At 41.9% G+C, this 22,518-nt stretch overlaps 1 protein-coding gene across 4 annotated transcripts in view; it reads right to left on the reverse strand.

The window, feature by feature from the left end:
- LOC776275 (UPF0444 transmembrane protein C12orf23 homolog) overlaps window positions 1-22,518 on the reverse strand; it is a 217,972-nt gene that overhangs the window by 96,856 nt on the left and 98,598 nt on the right. The gene's annotated exons all lie outside the window — the stretch shown is intronic.

Consider the following 22,518-nt stretch of genomic DNA (forward strand, 5'->3'; position numbering starts at 1 on the left):
TCTGTATGTGTGTCAGGCTAAAACCACCACTCTGAACACGTGGTTTTTTGTGCTTGACAATGGAGTTTCAATCCAGTACAAAGAGAAGGGGCAAGGACTAATGATACAGGGGTAACACCAGAAACATTATTCTATTTGGAGAGATGCACGTGAGGTTCAGCTACGTTATCACGTAGAACAAGCGGTCTACAAAGCTAAATACACTGTCTAGTAAGGAGTGACAATGAGAGAGATTCAAACGAGAGGAACACCATCTGAAACAGGGCACAGATTTATGAATTGGTCATTAACACAAGTAGGGACACTCACTCCAGGACGATAGCACGAGTCTCTGATTCAGAAGAGAAATCATAAGCAGATGATGATCCTGGATGCTGTCACTGAAATGCTTCAGAAGTGAGACAAGACCATAAGAAAATGTGAATGACTGGATAATCAGTACTTCCCTCAGGGCCAAGGGAGCGACATCACACTTCTCTGATAAATGGCAGATCTACACCTCAAACACTGCTTAAATGCAAAGAAGGAACAGGTACCTGAGCTGCCCTTTGACTTGAAAAGAATGAAATTACACAAAGGTTCTCAAAAGATTTTTTAAAATTGCATTTTTTTCTGCATTTAAAAAGCTACAAGAGAATCAAATTAAAGTTTTCAATTTCAAAATAAAAGAAAGAATGATAGATTAAAAATAACTGCATGCCATGGATCTGAATGAAAATTATCTAGGGAAACTTACAACTCCATGGCTATTCCTCCAGTGGTGGTGAGATCACACCAGAAACTACATAAGAAAGAAAAAGAAAGGTCAGAGCTCTTTCAATGATCGTTTTACAGCCGGACAGGAGCAGGGTACAGTCTGTGACTCAGGGTTTATCTCTTAGGTCACAAACAAGCACACTGTTCTGCAAGATGGATAGTGCAGAGAGCCGCTGCACAGGCAGACAGAGAGACAGTCGACTTACTGTCCCTGCATTTTTCATTTAGCAGTGAAAATACTATCTTTCCTCTGTTCAGTCACAGAGTCAAGCAAGACAGCAGAATAATTTATCAGGCAACCCCTTCAAGGCTCCTTCCCAAATCTAAGCTCCCCCAGAGCACTGTGTGCTTTCTGTATTGGTCACAGATGTTAAATATCAGTGGTCAGCATCTTCTTAATATGAAACAGGCTCATCTGGAGGAAATTCGCAGACCTCTGCCACCTGCAATGCAGTAAACAAATACTGATTTTTTCTCCGAACCCCTCATAGCAACATGGAGATTAGACTACTACTGACGCTCCCACACAATATACAAAAGCCACAAGTCTCAACTACTTTCAGAATGTGAGCAATAACTGTACATTTTCTTCTTAAAAGACATCTGAAAGATCTGGTCATCGAATTGCTCCCTCTGCTTATTTTTCTCTCTCGTGTAGAGGCATCTGTCCTTGCAGTCCCTACCATGTGTGACAATTCTTTTTTCCAAGTGTGTTCTTCATAAGGCTAATCAGAAAGCATTTTTCCTCTGCTATTTACCTCTGTCTTCCTAACCTCTCAACTTCTGCATTTCATTATTCTAAACGAGATGGAACTGTATATTTGAAAGTGTTTGTAAAGGGAAGAAAAAGGGCCCGTACACTCCTTTCTTACAGAGGAAAATGCTTTGCTCTTCTGGGTCACCAGCTAGCAGAGATCCATTGACACAGGCTGAAGCAGACGCTTACAGCAAACCCTCTCTTTGTAGAAGCAGCAGCAGAACGAAGCAGAGCCTCATCTCACTGTCTCCGCAGAGCTAATCCATTAACTCTCCTTTTTCTCCAGCCTATTTTCTTTGAATTTCTAGGTCAAGCTACCAGGCTTCATCACTGGGACCCATGCTGGAGTGCCTGCAGACAGCTACAGCATTGCAGCACGGGGCTGTGAGATCCCCCGTGATGGAGCTGGGAATGGTCCTGTGGGCTGGGGCCAACCGTCAGCCAGACCACGGATGATGCCATCAGAACCTTCCCAGTTTTTCTTTTTTAAAAACACACAAAGCAACACAGCAAGGCGCAGGCTGGGAGTGTTCCCAGCACTTGCTGGTAGCTCTCTCCGCCAGCACTTGATGATTTCTCCAACCTTGTCTTCAGGCCAGCACTGACACTTCCCTTTCCTCTATATTTTTTTGCCTGCTCGCTTCAGTCTGCCGGGAGCAAAAAAGGTGGGAGCATCCTCATTACCATTCTAGACACAAAGTCGTCTTTTATGTCATCACCTAGACAATATTAACTTTATTTCAACACCTCTGAATACTCTCATTAGGCTGTTTCCTCTGGTCTGTGATCTGTTTTCTGCTACAGCTAAATGTCATAAAACCCAGCACTACCTGATAGTCAATCTCTCCCAGCCACCTCTCCAGTGCTCTTCACCGTGGCACACCCGGTTTCTCTGAAATCCTCTGGAAACAGGCAGGCATTTGGTAGACACACATCCTGCTGCTGTTTAAAAAAAAAAAAATCCCAAGGCAGCCGCCAGTCTTTCTCTCCCTATGCAAATTCTCCCTCTGAGTGACAGCCGGGCTCCCACTGCTATCTGCCTGCAATGCTAGGCTGTGCGTACCAACAAGGTTATCACTTCAAACAAATTCTGCATTTTAATCCAGTTTGTCACCCTTCATATCCACTTGCTTTAGTTAATGTGCGAACAGCCATGTTTACTAACCTGATCCATTACAACAAACTAAAATTCCAGGAGTCCGCTTCTGCAGGAAACGTTGCTGCTCTCTCTCTTTCCTTTCAGGCTACTGTGCACAGAGAACCCACATTTGTCATATTAGCACTCTGCCCCTGAGGAAAGGGATCTGACTGGTAAGTGGTTCCCTTGGATTCATCACCCCTATAGGGCTGAAGCATCCACACCACATTTGGGTTACAAAACAGAACAAAAACAGATGCATCTTCAGTAGCCCTACAGAATACTTTCCAAGCCTTACAGAATGCTTCTGCTTGTGCACCTCTACTCCACTGTGCCCTGACAGCTGAACTGCTCGCAAAGAAGCCCAGAGACCTTTCCCCCGCAGGCTCTCATCCTGATCTGAAACCCCATCATGACTGGGATTTGGTGTAGGGTCTGAGTTGTGTGATGCAAACCCAACTGTTGGAGCTTTGCTAACAGAAGGGCCCTAACCTCTCACCTGCTTGCATTTACGTATGCTAAAGAGTAATACAGAGATCCTGGCCACAAAGGAAATACGTGAGCTCATCATCAGGGCTTGTCTTTCACTGGGGGGATTGAGAAGTTGTAACGATTCTGGTACGAGCCAGTCAAATGCCTATAAAACCAGATGACTGTTCTCTTGTCACATCACCACCGTCCGCATTATCTCAACTCAAATACTACTGCTGTGTATCTAGACAGAATGACCCATGAGACAGTCCCTACAAGTAGGTGTCTCACCAGGATGAGACATCACAAGGATTTTCCTCTCCCAGTGAGCACAGCCCGCAGGATCCTGGCAGCCTGGTCCGGGTTCCTAGCCACCACTCCTCCTGCAGCCCACGCACACATTAAACGGGTCACACGGCACATTTCATGTCCTGAGCACCCATACAAGCCAGGAATTTCCAAAGAACTGGAACCAAGCAACAAGGTAGCGTGACGTGATGAAAAGGACTTAAATAGGTGGCAGGCAAGTGGCACTGGTCATCTCAAACAGAGAGAAATAAATTCTTTATGCCATCCACCACGCTGCTCTATTTTAGGCTATTTTAAAGAGTTCTGAGGTATTTTATTGGTACTATTTTCCATATGGCCTATAAAACCAGGTCACCTTAATACTCCAAGTCCAACTGTGCATGCCTTGGAAGCAAAGGGAAATTGTAACTATATTTTACAACCTGTAACGTCACTAAAATAGTTCTTAAAAATTAAACAACAAAAAAAAACTGGGTTTTATTAAAATCCCAGATATTCTGGCACCTTCTAGGATTAGAAACAAATGTGTGTTTTCTGGCAACATTACTTTTTTTCCAATAAAACTGCCTTTTAGTGCCTCTTACAATTCTGGAAATTACCTAAAATAGGCAAAGCTACTATTTGAAACAGAAGTGAGCAACTGGTGCCCATGGCCTGCAGCCCCAACCCTACACAGTTGTAACCACTTGAGCTAATACTTGTACCTCTGAAGAACCACATTCTCTTCATTGCTACTCTCTCCATGTCACCGTTTCTGCATACAATGAATTCAATTACAAGATAGGAGTCACAGACAAAAAAAAATCTATAAAGACTTGAAACCATAACAATAGTGAAATGAGCAGAAATAGAGAAGATTAAAGGAGTATAAAATGTACCGTCCAAGGGATCTAAGGTTTATACAAAAATGCACACATCTGAGAAGCACTACGTGACCAGGTAACTAGAATACAGCGTGCACATATATGTTCACTTGAAGAAAAAGAAACCAGATTGTACATGCAGCACAAACCTGACATTTGAGCATGAACATACGAAGAACAGCATTCTTAGGCTTCTCTTTACATTGCTTTTTGAGAATGGGTGGATAGAAGTGATAGATAGTGATAGGAGACTCCATACGTAACACCAAAGTCCAACATGGGGTCCTCTGAACTATAAAGCCAGCAAATCAAAAGTATACCTCTCCTATTTTCTTCAGGGCCAGACACTTTTTCTTGGAGAGGTCACACAACAAAACAGGTAAAAGGTCTTCAAGGAATCACACTGCAAGCACCAAGCCAGTCTTCATTGGAGGAAGCAGAATCACTTCTTAACAAGGAGTACTTCCATGATAAATGTCATTAACTTCCTACTCACGCAATCCCCCTGATAATACACAGCTCTGAAAACAAACAGTGACTGTCTTCAGGGCCCAGTGGGACATTTTATTCACCCCTCTTGTACTCTAAGTTGTCCTCTTGAAATTTCAGTGAAGATGCCCAAGAATTTAAAACTTAGTCTGACAATGTGAGCAAAATTAAGTAACTGGATGCAGCTTACTGAACTGAGAGCACTTAGGTAACTGTAGGTCCAAAGGGAATTGACACCATGTATGCATGTGAAATATGTGCATGTGAAGATACATGGAACAGGATAGACAAAAACCTGTCCCATTCCCCCTTCTCACTGATAGGAATATCCTTTCTGTTCCAGCTGGCTGAAATTTCCTCTGTGCTATGCATTAGAGATCCTTGCTCTGGGAAAGGGACATACACTCCTGGCAGAAGAGGGGAGGCTGTTATACACCGTTACACATATATGCACAAATACTAAAACAATACATCCAACTGCATTTAGACACAAGACATAAAATGTCTATTATGGATTCATTACGCACTTCCTTTCTGTTCTTTGAGAACAGACCTTCAGCTTCAAAGAGGAAACTGACATATAAAATTGGAGTGTGGGTTGGAAGCAAGAGGATAACTTCACTATGATGGAAAAGTACTCATTTCATTTTCTTGTGAAGACTGAAATGAGACAGGCTAATTATACGTGGGGAATGTGTCCTATCCCCCAAGACAATGAGTATAGAGGGGTTTATCAAAAAGAACATGTCAGAAACATATTTTTCCCACAGTTATATTGAAGTTGCACGTGTAAAAACAACTGTGTTTCAATCTGAAGCGATACCAAATAAGCCAAATACCTGCTCAACCCTCATTTTCCATTGATGTATCTCTTGAAGAGCCCATAAACGTAAGGGAATACCACAAAACTGCTTGCTTCTACTCAACCAGATTTACAGACAAGACACAGTAAGGTCACTTCCCAGAGAGAAACAAAGGGAGAAGCATTTCTAGAGTCTACATTCTTAACACCTTTTGCTTGTGAAATCTCAAATTTGGTAGGGGAAGAGGGAGATGGGCAACACGGTCTATTGCTTTTCTCAGTGCTTCAGGAGCAAATGGTACCAGACTCCAGCCTTCAGAGTACTTGTGACTAGCTGAAGGGGACAGACATAACTGCATTCCCGTCATCCCTGCAATTTCTGGAATAACCAAGCCCCTAGGAAATTACTGCACATAAGTTTTGTTTATTTAAGTAGGGACAAAATTCCTACGGTGAGTTTCAGAAGAGCTGAAGCACAGCTGCTGAAGTCAGGAGCTGACAGCTGAACTCCAAGCTGTATGCTTGAACACTTAAAGCAACTCATTCCTCATAAGCACAGAATAGATCCCACTAAAATTTTTAAGAGAAGCAGATGTCTTATGCTCCTGAAAACATCAGGTTAGATATCAGTGGAGCACCAATAACTTAAAATCATCTGTCAGAGGAGGAATTAGGCTACTGTGCTCTCTGTAGGAAATAATAAATAAAAAGGTACAGTGAAATGAGAGCAGTTTTATGTGCATAATGCATGTTATAACTTAAAAATAGCATTCTTGCTGCATAAGAGGACTGCCATCAATAAATAGCCTTGGTTTTCTGAGCGGCAGCATATTAATCATCCTCTGATGCTTAACAGAGGAAACTGGACAGTCTGCAAGAAGGACCAATTGCAAAAGACGCTGAAGGGACACTAATGAAACTGTTTCAGTTCTTGTACTTAGCATGTCAGTGCTTTAATTGAACCTGCTAAGAAAGACATTTGCACCATTTGTCTTGTAGACGATCACTGTAACTCCGAAGGGAGTGGCATTTCCTCTACTTTTCCATACCCTTCCAGCTAGGAGTTGGTATCAATCCTTCAATGGCCAAACAAAATGAGTTGCCAAACAAACAGCAGCTGTGTTCTGTGCTGCAGCAAGAGCCAGTAACTCAACTTCTAGAGGTGTACAAGGATGAAATTTCCTTAAGAACTTCACGTTCCACAAACTACAAAAGCAGAAGTACATAAAGGAATAGTCAAGCACTCAAATACTATCAGAAATCAGTGCAAGTGGGAAGCTAGCATCTTAAGGGTCTCCTGAAAATGTGCACCTAGGTAAAACTGCGAACTCTTTCCCTTAGTGTGCTCGATGTCGCTACCAGAGATGACATGTTGCCTATTCTACAGCTCCTTGCAATGCACCACAAGTAGCTTTACATGGCAAAAAGATGATATGGAACAGGCACTGCTGTTAGCTAACTCAGCAAATATCTGCAGAAATGGCAGGCCTACCGTGCAATAACGGTGAAGCCCTTTATTAAACAACCTGGTATTTACATATCTTCATTAATAGTAAGATGCATTAATAAGCAAGAGCCAGTGCAGCAGGGAACCTCTCAGAGGCTCTCAGGGGATCAATTAAGATAGACTTAGCTGAAATAAAGCTGTTTAAAAGAAAACACGCAGTTTAATCCAGGGCAAGGGAAAGTCTCTCTATAGAAATGGCTGCTTCTCAAACCAAGTTGTCATGAACCTCTTTCACTTGTTTTAGAAGTATATTTTAATCATAAGAGGAAGGAAAAGTCTGGGCTGCAGTTTTTCCACTTGTTGCATATCGCCATGTACAATGAAGGAATACATCAACCTGAGATGATGACCTTGCTTCAGTCAGCAAAATACAAAGTTTCCCATAGGAAGCAGTGACAGTCATTTTGTCATCCAGTGAAGCTTTGCCCAAAATCTGCCTCCCACAAGGCCTAGGTTAACCTCAGAGCAGAGACGGCCTTTGCTGAACATGAGCACTGCTAGATAAACAACAGATGCTACCAGTTTTACAGTCTGGAGACCAAGGTGAATCTGGACATGACAGATAGGTGATGGCTTAGTCTAAATACTCATCTTGGAAAGGTTTCCTTGAGGGATGTCCCCAAAGATCCTAAATAAGACATGTTCTCCTGCCAACAAGTGTTGTGCAAATAGTCTAATTAGGAAGTGTTCTCTGCTGCCAGAGGCAGCCCGCTTCACAGCTTGGTATTTCTGCCAAACCACAGTAAAGGCGACGTGCCCCAACCTTTAAGATGTCTAACGCAGATTCTCTTGTTGAAATGCTAGACATTCTTCTCCACAGACTCCTCTAGGTGGTATTCGAGTTAATCTTTTAATTAATCTACTTGGCAATATCATTAATCAAGGGTGGACTCTGCCCTGCTTATTACAAGACCCTCTGCATTTCAACTCCCCTCACTAGATTTAATTAATATTGTAGTTGGATGAAACAGCTTATTCTATTTTAAGACCAATGTTACTTTTCGAGTGTTACTAGCGCCTCTGCTTCAACATTTCTCAAGATGGTAGCTGGGGTAGCTGGAGAAGTGAAAGCTCTCAAGTTAGATATCACACAAGTTAGTGTGGAAGCCAAGCTGAAAAAAAGACCAAAGAAAGATGCTCTTCGGTGACATGTATCTGCCCTGCTTAAAATTTACTGTTAGTTTCCCACAATGCCTCCTTTTTATAGCATCATTATCACAGAATAATTTACAACCAGCCTCACCAGTTGCATTAACAGTCTCTTGCAAGTTTATAAAAAGAACATTGTAGCAAGAAATGTCAATTAAAAACACGTTAAAGTAGATGCAGTGAGACTGCACTGCTCCAAGAGACAGCCTGGTTCCAGTCCCATGTAGAGGCAAATGCAGCCTCTACACTGTCTCCAGCACCCTTCATGGGTGAGCAAAGGACTCCAAAGAGAATGTCTTTCTGGGTTGACAGATGATCTCCAGAATGAAGGAGAATAGAGAAGGATCATTAAAAGGAGACAGCAAATTATCTTGAGGACACACACACACACACACACAAAAAAAAGCACTTGACATCTGAAGACTGCAAGAGGCACAGGAATTCCTTTGGTTAGGTACAGTTACTTAAACATTACACGACGCTTGTGATCAGAAACCTCCCTTTCTGAGCTCCGAAAGTATACTAAAAGGTATATATATCCTCTTGATTATTGTAAATGCCAAAAAAATGCTATGCTAATTTGCACAACATTAATTTATGTAGATGTAACCAAGCCGGGAGAGTTCGGGCTCACCTTTCACCATTTCTGAATAAAGCAGGTATCTGAGGAAAGCAAGACAGAGGTAGCAAATTGTCTGTAGTAACATTTAACCTCAAGTGGATTTTATTTGCAGAGCCGGAGAGCAAAAAGAGAGCGGAGAAAGGGCTTATGCTGACAATGCCAATGGTCCATTAACTACAGCAGCTGTGCTGCTGGAATGATCAAACCCAGGTTTAGCAGCAGCGCAGTCTTTTCACTTTACAAGGAAGGCATAGAAAAGGCTTGATCCTGCTTAGAAGTTTCAATTGTAACTGGCAAGAAACAACTCATTAACGGAGTTCTAAGATCTAAAAGAATTAGTAGTATTACTGGCTGACCACATCACCCAAACATAACCTCCAGGCTCTCTAATTGCTCTTCTGTTTCCCTCCATACCACTTGCGCAAGAGAGTCAGGGATGTTAAGACCACATTCACGCACTTGATGAGAAAAATACAAACGACATAAGCTGAAAGCCCTGAAAAGCCCCATAGGCTGATGGAAAAAAAAAAATGTGAGGTCATTATGCTCCAGTATTCTTCTCAGCAGCCCTCAGTGGGTATCTGTCATCATTACAGTACTCTGAATCATAATGGACTCCAACCGTTTAATAATGATTGCAACACCCTTCCTAATGAGGTTGGTGCTGCCCTCTGATGTGAATATTCATAAAACAGGGCTGGTAATGGGTTTCGTCTTGATTAGCAGGCTGCGGTTCTGTATCAAGTCTGAGAGACATCTTTTGATGCAAAAAAAAAATATCAAATTAAATCCTTGTTTCAAGCAGAGTAAATGAATTTGACTTTCGGTGATCAAGAGGGGAAAAACTTCTAATTAGACACGCAAGCAATCATCTTGTTCAGTGTTCTTTCAAAGAAGGGCTATAGGGACGCAGAATCCTAATAAACCTTCCCTCAATCACCTTTTAGATAAATGTTAAGGATTAAAATTAAATGTAATTAAAGTTCACTAATCTGATACGGTTTCCATTGATAGCCCTTTTTCTTTTTTTCTTTCCTCTCTGCCCTGTTATCCTTAGCTCATTCCCGAGTCCCTCTCCTCTCCCAGCAGCCTCATCTCTTGCAGCAGGGAAGGCATGAAGGCAAGCTGCTGTCTGAGAGCCAGAGCCCAGCTGTAGGCAGGTCGATGGACTGGCGCCGGCTCACGCCGCTCTGCTCCACGCTGTGTCGCAGCCACTGCTGCAGCTGCTTCGGCATCCACGCGTCGGCATGGCTAAGCGTGGCTAATACGAAGTGCCTCCTGGGTCAGTGGCATAATGCTGCCAACACTTCTGCATCTGGGTTGGTGGTTTTTTCTGAGGAAGAGAGGGACTCCTTGTCCTCTCTTCTCAATTGTTGATGATTTCACTCCACCTCTAGAAAAATAAACGGAATCAGCTTTTATAAGATGTACACTTCTGTCCGTTATGCCAACAGAAAGACATCCATTTCTTCCCAGGTCCAGAATGAGGCCATTACACTTCTGGGGCACCCCAGAATCCAGCCAGCCCACAGCGCCGGAATTCATGGGGTTACCCTTATGAGTAAGAAATTTCCTGGCTCATAAACAAACGCTGCAGCTGTGCTGCTGTTAATCCAGCTAGGTGGAGAGTGACTGATTGGAGCTAAGCCTCCACTTGCTTTTAGAAAGAAAGAAACCAAATATTTATCCCTCTCTGCTCATGCGAGATGCTCTCTGCACAACAGGAAGTAGAAGGAAAAAAACAAGCTAAACAGATTTTGTTCACCTACAGGAACTGGACTAGATAGGAGCTTTAATAATAACAAATAATACCAGCAATAATGAAGCTTTTGCACTCTAACCTCAGAGTCAGAGCAGGCGTCTGCAATAAGAAAGAGATTTCTAGCCAAATGACCAGGCTGGGGAAAAAGAAAAGGGGAAATTGGAAGCGGGGGTCAGCAGGTCTCCCAGCCTCAGTATAAAGCTCAATACGTGTGCATTTTACTTTTAAACCTCTCTATGAAGATGCCCATTTGAGACACTTCAGGGCAAACAGAGCTTCAGGTGGTGCTGATCTGCACGAAGGGGACGGGACTGCCAAACACACAGAACAAACAACATTTCAGAGGCAGGTTTTTCCCTGCTCTCCTTCATCTACAATCAGCTAGAATTAACTTGGGCCTGCCTTCCCTTCCCAGATGCTCAGAAGTACGCTAAAATCATGGATTCATTACCGAACCCATTCTCCATGCCCTCCCACCCTGCCTTCCCCTCATTAGCGAGGCTGCTCCCTTCCCTTTCCTCACCAGTGCTCCGGAGCAGCAGAGCACGCTGTTTTCGGGAGCACTGTTTTCTCCTGCTGGCCGGTGACATTTTAAAACCCCCCGCACGTAGGTGCTCAATTGCCAGAGCGTTCGGTATCTCGGTGAGCAGCTGCTGTGTCACCGCCAGCCCCCTCCCGCTGCAGGCCTGTCACCCGCCAGCGCAGCCCTGTGCCAAACCCAGGGACCACAGGGGCTGGCAAACAGATGGCTTATCTCAAAGTCTAATTATCAGTGCTGACTGAAAAGTCCACAGCCAGGACCAGCGTGGGATGGGACTTTGCCGGGCTGCTGTTGAGGGGAAACGGTGGTAATATAGGATGGAATAAGGATGGATGACTAGGACTTTTGTGCCAGGCTTCTAACGCGCTGCAAATGCTGGGGAAGGCAGGGCTGAGTTCTTGTCAGGGTTCTGCTGACACCTGGCTTGTTCCGAACAGTCCTCTTCAGGTTGCATAGAGAATGGTGCAGCAAGAATTAACAATACTTCCTTCTTTTGTCTGCAGCGAACACTGCACGCTGCGCTGAGCTACAGACCATACTCGATCTGAGCTGACAGCTCACAACAGTTTCCAAACATACTTCTTTTTTCGAGCTTGAAAAGAACAATCCCAAATAAGTGAACTAGCAACTTGATATTAACCATGCCTGGCTTGTTCACTTCCAGAAAAGAACAAAACACCCATATTAAAATGATTAAATCACCCCAACTTGTTTTTTAAATCTAGGCAATTTTAGAGCTAAGCCTGAGCTGAGCTCAAACTAAGAAAGCAGCGAGACTGACCCAAGGCAAACAAAGCCCGGGCTGCCAGTGCCCCCCACTCCTCACCCAACATACGCCTTAATATCCTTGCCTTGGGCCACCCACACTGCTCGGCACCGCTCCTTCTTTGGAACGCCATCTGCATTCCAGTAGCAGCAGGTTCCCGGTTGTCCTACATGCCAATGACCTCCTGTCTCTGTTTGCAAAAATTCTCCCTTTCTTCAGTGAGCGGAGTACCCAGCACGTATCAGGCCAAGATTCAACCAAGTCGTTCCATCCCCAAAACCGTGGCTCCAGAAAGCATGAATTCTCTTTCAGTTATGTCAGTTACTCTTCTGTATCTGAACGTACTAACAGTAGTAATATTCATGCTCGGTGACTCCGACAATGAGAAAATCTCCCAACAAAAGTCTCATTGTGGCCGCTCGTACAGAAGGGTGAAAAGTCACAAAAGCAAGGAGAGCTATGTTACCTGAAATGCCCTCAGTGAGAGAGACAGAATCTACTTAGATGAAAAAGTGAGGAAAGGAGGAGATGTTTGCAGCTCAAGCAAAATATTATCCACATTTGCAATGTAGTACTGATAAAGAAGTTAGAAAGGGCCATGTGTTCCCACATGACAACCACATGGCTAAGGGCATCCCAAGGCTTCTTTGAAGAGGACAGCATTCGCATCAACATCATGAAGTAACATTTGTATGTGTTGCCTTCCACAGCCTTGAAGCAACCACCATTTGTTCTGCAGCTCAGTATGTCACTGACTCTGCAGCCCTCCCCCTGACCTGCACGCACGGCCATGTGTGCAAAACAGCCCGTGACAGGCGCTTTTGATGCTTCACTCCACACTGCCAGCTCCAGCAGGAGGGACTTACCCCATCCTCTTGGTTAGGGAGATGTACATAATTGCAGGAAGGGAGGGCAGGCAGAGGAATTTCTTCTAGCTGGGTATCTGCTTATCTACAGTTCTGTAAAATGCTTTACACTGAATAAAAAGAGACCATGCAATGCTTGTATTACTTGACAAATAGGCTGCTTATTTCACTGTATCCTCCATTATAACCCTGTCCCACCGTAGCTTGAAGAAATCTGGCAAAAACACAAATGAGAAGGCAGGCAATGCTCTCCAAAATGCTGCCTACGAGCCAGGGCTGATGGAAATGCTGCAGAGGGAGGTCTGCAGGACACAGATCTGAGCACATCTGCTTCAGCCCCCAGAGGGTCTTTAAGCTAGGTTGTGGGTAGGATGTCCAGAGCAGTCGGAGTTTCAAGTGGGCCCATATAAATTGTTGCTTGCCGCATGCACACTGCAGCTGCTTTTATGACCACATTATAACGGTGTCTGGATGTCCTTTCAAAGTGTTCCCATACCTGGGAATTTTTGGTTGTTCATTTATTTCTCAAGCAGTTTAAAGAGAGCAAACACAGGGTGAGGATCTGAATTCTGTACTTATGTAAGGCAGTAACACTCCATAATTTTTGTAGTTCTACACTTCAGTTTTATATTAAGACTGTCAGTAAAGGAATTTAAACGCTCTCAATAAAGCATTCCTAATCAGCATACCGCCGTAGCCTGTAAGCACCTGTGTGATTTCAAATTCCCAGTATCCTTCTAACAATTCTATCATCTCCCACAACTGTACTGAACTACCACAGCTATGGAAGTAGTTGTGAATAAAAAAGAAACCTATTGGAATGCAAAGGCACAGAGATCCAATCCATTGGCTGAAATGGACAACAGGTATCATTCAGCATGACTGCTCCCAACATCATTATCAGATGTTTCATAGGCAGAATCAAAAAGGCACATGAAGGAATCACCTAGCCCAAAGAAAACATCAATTATGTCCTAAAGCAAAAGCTCACATTGTATTTTATTTATTTCAAATGACAAGGATTGAAAACCGAATCACACTAAAAAAAACACCTTGCCCAGTACTGGCTTCTCAGGGTAAGACTGCCTGAGTACAACCAAGAAGCACAGGGCAGGCTCATAGCGAACAACATCCCATCTGCATACCCCCCAGGTTCCTAGCTGTTCCCAGCTACGGTCTTTGGACTCTGCTATATCCAGTAGCCTTGTGCTCCGTAGGTCTTAATGGAGCTTTCTTCCACAAACCTCTTTCTTCATTTTTAAAATCCATGCAAACTTTTGAATCAAAACAACCCGTGGCTCTAAAACAACAGTTCACCGATGCTCTGAACAAATATACTGTCCTTCATTTGTTTTGAGCCCACCAGCTAACAACTTCCTTAATGATCTCTGCAGTTCTTGCATCAAGGAGAGCTAGTTAGCAACCATCCCCTCTTCTTGATACTCACGTTTTAATAAGCCTGTATCCCAGATTTTCTCCAGGCAGTTTCTTTTTCACAATGCACAGTCAGTCTACAACTGTTCCTCAATATGGAAATTGCTGTAGACCTTGAGTTATTCTTGCCACTTTTCCCCACATCTTTGCTAGTCCTTCTGTCTCTTTTCTGAGTGGGGGGTGATGATAAGAAGAACAAAGGAACCCAAACCACACAAAGTACTGAGATGACGATGCCCCATGAATTCATTCTGCACTACAGTGATGTTTCCTATTTTATTCCCTGTTCCCCTTCTAGCAGTCACTAATATTCCTAACATGAAGTTTCTTTTTTGAAGCCTATTTAGTAGTAATTTTGAACGCTATTTATATTCCTAAAAACCAGAAAGCTTTGTCTCTGATCCTATTAGAATGCTCTGAGCTTCAGCAAACTTCTTTCTATTGTGTTCTTCCTAAGGTCAATTCTGATGGCCATAAGTTCAGCCACAATTTTCTTCCTTTCACCACGATTCTAACACAACACCTTATATTCAAAGAACACCCAAGAATAAACTGGTAGCATTTACCCTCCTCCCTCAAAAAATACTGTTGTAAAGTTCCTTTGAGGAAGAGGGAGAAGTTGGACAGCTGTCTTCGTAGCTGTCCCTGTTCTCTATCTACCTCCACTGGAAGCGATCCTACACAGTGTTTAATCTCATCTGATTTTTCTACTCCAATACTTTCAGGCTGCTACTGTGCTGCAACATAATACCTGCCACTAAGCATTCTTTGCTTCTTCACCCAAGTAATCGTCCAACTTTTATTGCTGGCAAGAGAAAGCATTTCTCATGCTGCTCTGACTCATACACTCATCCCACAACAGTAGAGAATCATGTTCTGAACCCTCACCTTATTGATCTTCCATTTTCACTCATGAAAAACAGACATTTGGAGGTGCAGCCCAGGTAAGTCTCCAATTTTTTCCCAGTTTCTTTCATAAGCTTCTAGACCTGAAGAGAGGAGAGGCCTGAAGGAGGACAGTCCTCACAAGACAGTTGCAGCACTGTTGCAACAAAGTCAGCTCATCAAATATCCAAACATACATCTAAAAACTTGACAAGAGAAATATGGAGGCAGACGAACATTCATCCCTCCTTCCCTCACCCTGCCATTCTCTGAAGACTTAAAGCAGCAGTTTGTGCACCGTGTACACCATCATACTCAGAGTAACACCACCGTACAACTCAATACAACCCAACATGCAGACAGGATGAAAGCTGTTTAATAAAGGCATTTCATGGTACGTTCCTGATTGCCTCACACTTAGTCCGTGGTGTAACATGGCAGATGGATGAAACCAATACTGCAGTGTACAGTTCCAAGTTTGTGAAGCAAAATATTCACATTCTACCTGCTTACACAAATATAAATGAGTCAATAAATAATAAATACAATGAAATATTTTTGCAGTAGCTTAGAGATGAATGTCTATTGCCTGACGTTGCTTGCCTGCTCCCTTTGGCTTCCTCCATATCAAAAGACCAGCTTCACAAACTGAAATTAAGATTAAAAAATCCATTAAAAGTGAGAACATAATGCCTACATTTTTACTGTCAAGAGAGGTATTTCTCCTAGCTTAGTCCTTCACTTCATCTCACTTCTGGCTTCTCCTGACAGCAGCCAGTAGTGTCAGAAGAACCAGCACTTCAATCACTGGATGGATGTCAGTCAGTCACTCAGTCAGTCTCTTTTTCCAATAACAGAAAGTGGCCTTACTCCAGAAGAGATCAGCTTGCCCAGAAGAAAGCATGAAATACACAATAAGATACCTCTTACACCCCTTATCCCATATAATAGATAACTATATGGTAAAATAACCTCATATTTAAAATTTATTGAGAGAGAGAGAGGATTGCATTGACTTGGTTTGAATACGACTGTTGCTTTGTGAATCAAAACATACAGTTCCCCACGCACACTACCAATTACTAACAGTTCCTAAGTATATGAAACACATATGAAATACAAAAACCTATTTAAACTGCTCTCTATGCATCCACTTCTTTCTTTGCACGTATAACACAATGGAAAGCATAACTGTGCTATCTAAAAGGTTTACCTGTCACAGCAAGTACAGTAACACTCTGCGCTCCTCTTCTTCTCCCAATAGTGATAAAGCAGTTTCTTGTTTTGTCACTATTCATCACAGCCCAGCGGTATTCTATAGCTTTAGGAGAGCAACCCTCTCCTATGTGGCGTATGATATGCAGCACTGAAAACTGGCTTCATAAAGCCCAGCATGTTTGGAAAAAACACAAGTAGAAGCATCAGTTCTTTCACTGAAGTCTCAGAAATAAGAAAATTACCGGAATACTTAACATAGTATGTCAGTAATAGCCAGTGTTTACAAGAAAGTAAATATTTACTTATTCTGAGAGTAAACAAAGGATACAGTGCCTACTGGAATTTGGGTACTGAAACTTGGGTACCTGGAGCTCCTGCAGGAAAGTTCTGCCACAGTCTCTCCTGAAGGGCTACGACATTCAAAACTTAACTTTTTACTTCAGGAGCTACACTGTGCAACAGGATTTGGATGAAAATGTCCATGCTGAAATTAAATGGAACCATGCCTAGCTAAGAATTAAATTATTGTGCTGCAGAGACAATGCATACAAAGCCTGTATACGCAATGCACGTTCACTGTGGGAAACCAACTACAATCAGTGCTAAGTTAATTAATTGCTTGGTGTTAACAGATGGCTCATATCTGAGCTGTGGCTTTCAACATTCCAACTCTTGTGCTGTTGAGCCATTTGGACAAAGCAAGTGAGGCTACAGGAGCAAAGTATTACATTCATGTTGGATCCAATCATCATCACATTATCGCCACTGCTCTTCCACTTTCATATATGGAACTTCTGGGGTACCAAACTTCCAGAGTTCCCGAGACAAGGAGAGGTTAAGACTTAATCCTAACAAAAATACATTTGTTAAAAATTGGAGTTCTATGACCTACAGCCACTTCCTCCCAGTCATAATGACCTAGCAGACTTCAAGCTCTAGGGCAGAATCAGAAACTAAAGAAATGAATCAAAAATTTCATTCTACTGACTAAATTATTTTTCCCCTGTTTTCTCCAACATATTTCCCTAGGCAAGTGTCTTCATTTCTTTTTAGCATGGACCGAAAAAGTCAGCAAAGGAAACTACAAACAAGACTGTTTTTATTCTGTCTCAAGTTTTGAATAAAGCTACAGATGCTTTTCTTTACTTTCTTATTATCAAGTTGTTGTGGGGATTTATTTTTATTTTTTTTAAGTGATAATACTCAACTGTGAAAAGGATAAAGGGGGGGAGGGGGCGGCGGGGAATCACAGCTATGGGAAAGCAGAGCACATAAGCCAGCTGGTCCTCAGCGTGGCAAGCAAGAAAATCCTGTGGGGTTTTCTTCCACACCTCATCTGGTTTACAGCAGACTTCACTCAGTCAAAAGACACATGGGGGCAAGGTGGGAAGACCCTAAAGTGCAAAGAAGACTGATCTTAGGTTTAACCGTGACAGGTTCTTGGGGGAGGGTAGGTGGGGAAGCCTACAATGCAGGGTGACTCACAAGCTCATTCCAATTCCCCAGGGATAAACAAACTTCTATCTGATAAAACCAGAATGCACAGCAAATTTACATGACTGATGACTAGGTAACGGAGCCCATAACTCAATATAACTTACTTATCTTTGTATGCATCCCTTATATTAAAAAAAAAAAAAAAAAAAAAAAAAAAAAACCTGAAAGTTTCAGTATTTTTAATGTGTAATATGACATGCAATGATTAAAATAGTTTTTTATCCATGAGTTCCTCAAAAATTATTCTAATAATCACTGCTACTTAACTTGACTTTAACATGATTCATCACCTTAATTACAAAAACTTCCTCTGTTCCATGGCAGTAGGATTCCTAATCATTCCACTGAAAACATACACTGGGCTTTCTGTAATCATTTCCCACAACTACAGCTCAGCAAATGATGGAGATACTTCCAATCTTTGACCAGTCTAAATAAACGACTAAATCCAGGACAGACTGTCCAAAATACAAATGCTTGCTTTACTGGTTTTCAAGGGCTTTGATTTCCATAGTTTGGGAAGGCTGCATTTTAACACTATCGTAAAGGTAAAATCTTCTGCAAAACACAAAAGATTCATAATCTGCTGTGCATGGCATTGCTCCTGGCATTAAAACACCCAAAGCTGGCTTGTGGTCTTGGCTTTTCCCATTGCTCTCTGGCTGCACTAAAAGCGAGCATGCAAAAGATGACAAGGACAATAAAAATACTTTAAAATTTTAAAAGGTAAATCCAGACACCTTACAAAAGGAAAAACAGTTGGCCAATAAAGTGCGATACAAATAGTCAGAGACTTTTGGTATTTTAGCCATCCACTGCAAGACCTTCAACTTAGGTAAGGAGAAGTGACACAACTCACCTAACCTTTGAGTTCCTCAACACCACTGATTGTGCTGAAGAGAGAAGGAAGGCCCTCCTCATTGGGAAAATGAGCCCACATAGAAAGCGGCACAGCTCCATTGGAAGAATTAAATGGACAAGACGTTAAAAGAAAGCTGAGTAGCACATGTCAAGGAGTGGGAGTGCAAAGTATCACAAAGGCTGCACTGAGGGGAGAACGGAACTATGGAGGTGACAGTTTCTTACCTAGCTGGACACAAGATGCCCGCTAGGTAGATTAGGTTTCTAACATCATTTTTGCTTTCTCATTAATGTGGCATTTCCTTTTTTGGTTTGGTTTGTTGCAGCCAAGTAGTTGCGCGTCCATGAAGCCTATGCCTCTGCCCCAACCCCTGGAAGGTTAAGAAGTTTGTCCACAGATCACTCCATAGTTATTACAGACAATTCACTGTCCAGTGGTTTCCTACTCCCCATTGCATCTATTTTTAAACAGCTATCAAATCCTTTATGACATAGCAGCTCCTCGTATGCACGGTTGTTTTCTACACAGAAAAAATACAGAAGACTTCAGAGCTGTAAATAGATATTTAGCTACATGTCCAATTTTAACAACATCTTAGCAAAATCCTATCAGGCAATATGCTTTTATGTTTGCTTTACACGATATATTACAGTTAACTAATATGTTCATCAAAATTGTACAAGAGTAAATGACAATAGAAACCATTTCCCCACATCAACATTCTTTTTCTGTCCCAAGCAGGCCAACAAGTCATTAATCTAGTGTATTTTCATTATAAGTTAACAGCTGTATGACACGAGCAGTAAATTAAACCCAAATGTTTGAGCTCATGTATAGCAGTATTTTGTCAAAATGATAATCAGTCATCAACATTGTATGTTACTCTATGCTAGTGGACCACATTACTGCATGCCCATACCTTTCATCATTTATTTTTCAAAAGAATTATTAGTTCTGAAAGTCCTACTATGGCCTACAAATAAATCTTCTCTAGTTTGCTGTACTGGATAATCTTCCTTGATTGCCATTTTGTATTATCTCTATTTGAGCTATGTATCAATGTAATTGCTTTTGCAGACTCATTTTCTTCATTTTCTTTCTTTTTTTCTTTCTTTCTTTTTTTTTTTTTTTTTAATAGCTGAACACAAGAAAATCCCAAAAAGGCTAGTTTAAAAAAAGGGTTAGGTTTTTGTTTCTTTTTATGTGCTAACATAATGGTCACAGGATTAAGACGTTAAATGGTATGCATTATAAGACAGAAAACCCAGTCCAGTGCAAAAAAGTGCATATGGGTTTGACATTTCTTCCTAATCTTTCATGAAGTTTCCATTACGGAAACAAAAAGGAATACATGCAAAAAATAAAAAGTTGAAAATCTTGTACCTACCATTCAAAGCTATATAAATATGGAAATGAAATATACGTATGCAGTATGTTTTACAGATGCTACATCACAAAGCAAGAATGGAGGAGTTAAAAGTAATTTTTTAAATTAGAAAATCTCTTCTTTCAGGGAAAAAAGCAAGTCATTAAATGAATACACTTACAGTTGTTTTCACTGCTAAAAACAGATAAGGCTTTTGCTTCAGGGAACTAATGCAAAAGGAACTAAGACAGCAAATGCATGCACTTCTACTGCAAGATAACCAGGCAGGCTCAACTTCAGAAAAAAACTGAAGTGCTGACTTCACCCAAACTCCTTTGTTTTAAGATGTAAAAATCTTTCTTCCTGGTTGTACTGAGACAACTCAGTTTCATTAGTTACCTTAAAATAAATAGGACTTTTCTTGCTCAAATTTAAACTGTTGGCACCGATGTTGTATTAATTTGTGATACTGTCTGTACATAATCTCCCACCCCAGAACAAATTACTGTCCTCCTCTTAGTAAAATCTCCCTTTCAACTAACAAAAAAACCTAAGAAATTGGTACGCTCTCATCCCTTCCTCTCCCATTCTTCTCTTCTGATAACTCACTCTAAGACTCCTCTGCTATGCCTCCTTCTTCTAAGCCATCCACGCAACACTGCCTTCAAGCTACCCATTCCCCCTGTTTCTGGTTTTCACTACAGAGCTTCAGGCTGACTTCCTCATTGCTCCCTACAAAGACATCTCATCAGCCCCTTGTTGGCTCTCTTTAACTCTCGGCTCCTTATCCGCTTACACTTTTAGCTTCTATTTCCTCAATGGCATTTATGGGACATTCACTTCACTAAAAATGCATTATAATTTCTCTACAGCTAGTTCCTAGAGTGAAATGCTACACCTACAGTTATTGGCAACGTCAGTCAAAATGCACCTAAAAGCGCTAACCTACGGCATAATTGAATAAGCCCACAGTTTTCTTTAATTATGGTAGAATTTACAGGAACATATGCAGGTGAAAGCAAAAGGCAAGGCAACACCTGATCATTTTTGGCCCGAGAAGACCAGTTTGATACAAGCCTCAAGATGCTGGAGAGGTGACGGGAGGACAGAGTCCCGGGGACAGCTGAGGATTTCCTTAAGGGTAACCACACTGCGCTCATCAACAACACATTTTATTCAGGAGGTCTTTTTTTGCAAAGAGTTCTAATTTTGTGGATAATCTCCTTTGTGCCATGTGGGCCTGGCTGGCCATACACCGTCTGGGCAGATTAAAAGCATCTGAAAGCAACTGGATAAATAAATAAAATCATAGAATGAGATACTAAAAGTAACAGGTTTATTGTTTGTCTTAGACACATAAATATTAAAGATGTTTGACCTAGTTGTGAATGTACATGTTATGCCCTTGTAGGAAAAATCATCTCATTAATTTTAATTTACTCAAACCAAGTATTTATGGTTCCTTCTCATCTCACACCCTAACGACAATTGCCTGTACCCTGTGCACAGAACAAGGCTCCCTGCTCAGCGAGGATGACTTGAGAAGAGATGCATCAGAAAATACATTCACTTTATAGGAGGGAGATGTGTAGAGCTTGCTTCACTGTGAAAAGTATGATTTTAAGCTGTTTCTTAAAAGTATGCCTATTCCTAAAAGGCAAAGGAAACCGGATAGACGGTAGCTGAGCTCTTAATGATTGCCTCTCCTTCATTAGCTGTGTGTAGGGAGAGTAAGTAAGGGACTGCAAACATGTATTCATGATTCTCATTAGCAAAAATGGCACTGTGCAAATCAATTTTCATGGATCCTGCTAGGATGGGCTTTCTAATTAGTCCATCATTAGACAGCTAACTTTTCACCACTTCTTAGACATCAAATAGCCCATCACCCCAACACATCACCCGAGCTAACAAGGAGAATTTTAATGAAAGCCAGTCAAATTGGCTGTTACCACAGAAAGCACACAATAGGCTTTGTTATTAATCTTTCCCCATGCTCGTTTCTATTCTGTATTTTAGTTTCTGTTCTCACGAACCTTTTGGTTTGCACCAATAATTTTTGTAATGTCTTTTTACTAAAGAATAGAGCAGCTGCAACATGGAGGAGAAAAAAAAAAAACTCAGATAAAAACCAAAATAAGGTACAAGCTGAGATTGCTACTGGGTATTTCAGAGCTTTCCATCTTATGATGCTGAAGAGAAATGTCAGCTTGCTGCTTGTGGTTTTAAATGGAAGCAGCCCGTGAAAAGCATTTGGCTGATTGGCTCAGCAGTGTGGTTTAGATGAGCTTCCAGCACGGTCGTCCTGCTTTGCACAGTGCAGATGCTCCAGTGCAAATGGTGGGGTTCAGCCTGGAAACCCCAACCAGCAGGCACGAAAAGGGGAAGCCCTTAAGTTTGAAAGTTATTTGAGAAATGCATGCACAAAGGAGTGACAAAGATGAAAACCCCTCTCAAA

This window comes from Gallus gallus, chromosome 5 (assembly GCF_016699485.2).
Source record: "Gallus gallus isolate bGalGal1 chromosome 5, bGalGal1.mat.broiler.GRCg7b, whole genome shotgun sequence".
Lineage (NCBI taxonomy): Eukaryota > Metazoa > Chordata > Aves > Galliformes > Phasianidae > Gallus > Gallus gallus.